Genomic DNA, 2865 nt, shown 5'->3' on the forward strand with positions numbered 1-2865 from the left:
TCGAGGATGGGAAAATGATGCAGCACTGCCCCGGGGCTTTCCTAATAAGTAGAACACATGCAAAGAGCAGCTGAGAACCCGGTTGGGAAGGACCTCTGCGAATGGCGATCATTTTCATCCGTATTCAATTTTGAATACGGATGAAGCAACATTGTATCAAACATTTTTGTCCGTATTCATATTCGTGCTCTGTCTGGACTCAAACCTTTTTAAACAGCAGCTCCGTGCCAAGCCCTGTGCTGGACCCTGTGGGCACAGTACCAATTGATACAACCACCTGCCTGCCATCCACGGTGCAAGCGCTGCCCCTCGGGGTCTGGCGGCTGGGGCACAGGCTTTTCACAACCAGAAGTGGCAGGGCACGGCTGCCAGGCGCCTCTAGCCACTGTCTGACTGTGTTGGTGAGGAGCCAGGAGCCCCTGCCTTAGCGAAGTAAGCAAAGGCTGTGTGAGGGGCTCTGAACCCCACCGAGGAGGACTCCTTGATTCCCCCTCGTGAGCCCGCCAAGGACAGGCGCTCCCTCAGGATGGCTTTCTTCACTCCCAGAGTCCAGGACCATAGCTATCTTTCTCTTTATAACGATTTATTGAGTGGTGGCACATCAACATGAATTTGCACCTGACCCAGGGTCTGGAACGGAGGAAAGTTTCCAGCTCTCCTTACATGTGCCAGTTTAATTCATTCAGCCCCGTACTGGCACCATGCTCGTAAAGTACTTGTCTCCCAGGAAAATAGCAAAACACCCAAACTTACTTCAACGAGGTGGAATGTTCATTTCATGAATATTTGCAGGGCCCCACGAGCCAGGCATGGGCTAGGTTTGGGGAACGCAGAGCCAGGAGCTCACTTCCTGCCAGTGCACAGCCTGGAGGGGAGACGAGAAACAGACTCCTGCAATATCTGTCCTATACACAGCGCGTGCCTGGTACCGCGGGGCCGCAGGAGAAGGGAGAACCAGCGCTCCAGCTGGCATCGCGGGGACTTCACGGAGGCGATAACGTCGGAGCTGCGCCTCGAAGAGTGAGCAGTTTTCCAAGAAGAGAAGGGAGAATCCCATTTGGGATGGCTCCAAGAGAATGAGATGCCTGATTTCACTCATTTTCATTCATTCATTTGTTCATTCATTCATTCGTCCATTTCATTCCCCTCCCCACTGATTGCAAAATCAGTAAGAGGAAATTGTCCACAACCTAAATGGCCAACAAAAAGAGCCTGGTTAAATCACTGCACTTCCAAACGACAGAAAACTGTGACACTCTCAGGCATATTTTGATAAGCATCTAATCGCAGGCAAAATTCCGTTTCCTGTTTGTGGTGGTAGTTACAAGACTGTACACATTTGTCAAAACTTACACAACTGTACACTAATAGGTAAAGTATGCCCTAATTTCTAAAAGAGGGAAATAACCGCCCTGGCGGGTGTGGCTCGGTGAACTGAGTGCGGGCCTGCAAACTGGGAGTTCACCAGTTCGATTCCTGGTCAGGGCACATGCCAGGGTTGCAGGCCAGGTCCCCAGTAGGGGGCACGTGAGAGGCAACCACACATTGATGTTTCTCTCCCCCTCTTTCTCCCTCCTTTCCCCTCTCTTAAATAAAAAAAAAATAAATATAATCTTTTAAAAAAATAACAGAGGGAGAAAACCTTCTTTTAAAAAAGCAAGTTAAAAACGAGCATACACAGTATAAGCCTGAATTTGAAGCAGAAAGCAACCTCTGTCTGGATGAAGCACATGCGATGTAAAATTTATCTTGTACGTGAAAAGCACGAGAGTGTCATTAATCAAGTGATAGACTTTTCACAAAATAAGTTTCACGTGAACTAAAAGAAAAGTGAAATTAAATTTTAAGTCTCAAATTTGTAAAAGAAAAACATACACGTCCCTGCCTGAAAGCACCGTTGCCGTGGCAATCGGTGTTTTATATATAAACATCACGTCTGGCCCTGCAAAGGGGCACATGGTGGGGGGGTGGCGGTGGCCGGGTGGGGCCGTGGGTAGTTTCCACGTCTTTCTTTGCGCTAGGCTGGACTTTCTACACACTTTATCGTGAATGTGCATTATTTTTATCATTGGAGGAGGAAAGCTCCACAAGTGGTCATTATTTATTTTTTTATTTCTCTTTTCTCGATTGATTTTAGAGAGAGGAAGGGGAGAGAGAGAGTGAGGCAGGCAGATTGGTTGTGTCCACTTGTCGATGCATTCATCCATCGGTTGCTTCTTGTACGTGCCCTGACCTGGGATCGAACCGAAAGCTTGGAGTATCGGGATGACACTCCATCCGACTGTGCTACTCGGCCAGGACCACCAATGCCACGTTCCTAGAAGCTGGGCAAGAAGGAACGGCAGAGAACTGCTTGGGAAGCCAACACGACTTTCAGATGCAGTTCTGTGAACCAGCCGACTGCTGCTTCCCGGGAGTGTTCATCCGGACAGCGCTGCCGGGACTGGGCTGACTTCAGCCTGATGGGCCTCGGCCAGGGAAACCACGAACACGGAAAATACCCTGACTCCCATTCTTCCGTTAAAGTTTTGATAAAGATAATAAGATAATAGGAGTCGGGGGGAGGGGGGAGGGAGTCTATTACTATGCCCTGGGCTGTGTCCTCACAAACGTGCCACCACCCTCGGCTCTGGGTGATGTAGTTCATTGCCAGCCTTGAGCAGGACACGGGGCCGCCTCTCCTTCCCAGGGACGGCAGCGATCCAAGGGGGAGGGCCCCTGTGAGACCAGAGCGAGTCTCAGAGACCTGGGTGTGGCTCACCTCCGTGGAGGGTGTGTGAGCACGTAATTAACGAACGGCCATGTGACGAGCAGCTGGAAGGGCCGGCTGGGAGTGCAGTGGGGGGGGGGGGCGGGGGGGGCGGG

The sequence above is a fragment of the Phyllostomus hastatus genome, unplaced genomic scaffold (assembly GCF_019186645.2).
Source record: "Phyllostomus hastatus isolate PE091 unplaced genomic scaffold, TTU_PhHast_1.1 phas_scaffold_11, whole genome shotgun sequence".
Classification (NCBI taxonomy): Eukaryota; Metazoa; Chordata; class Mammalia; order Chiroptera; family Phyllostomidae; genus Phyllostomus; species Phyllostomus hastatus.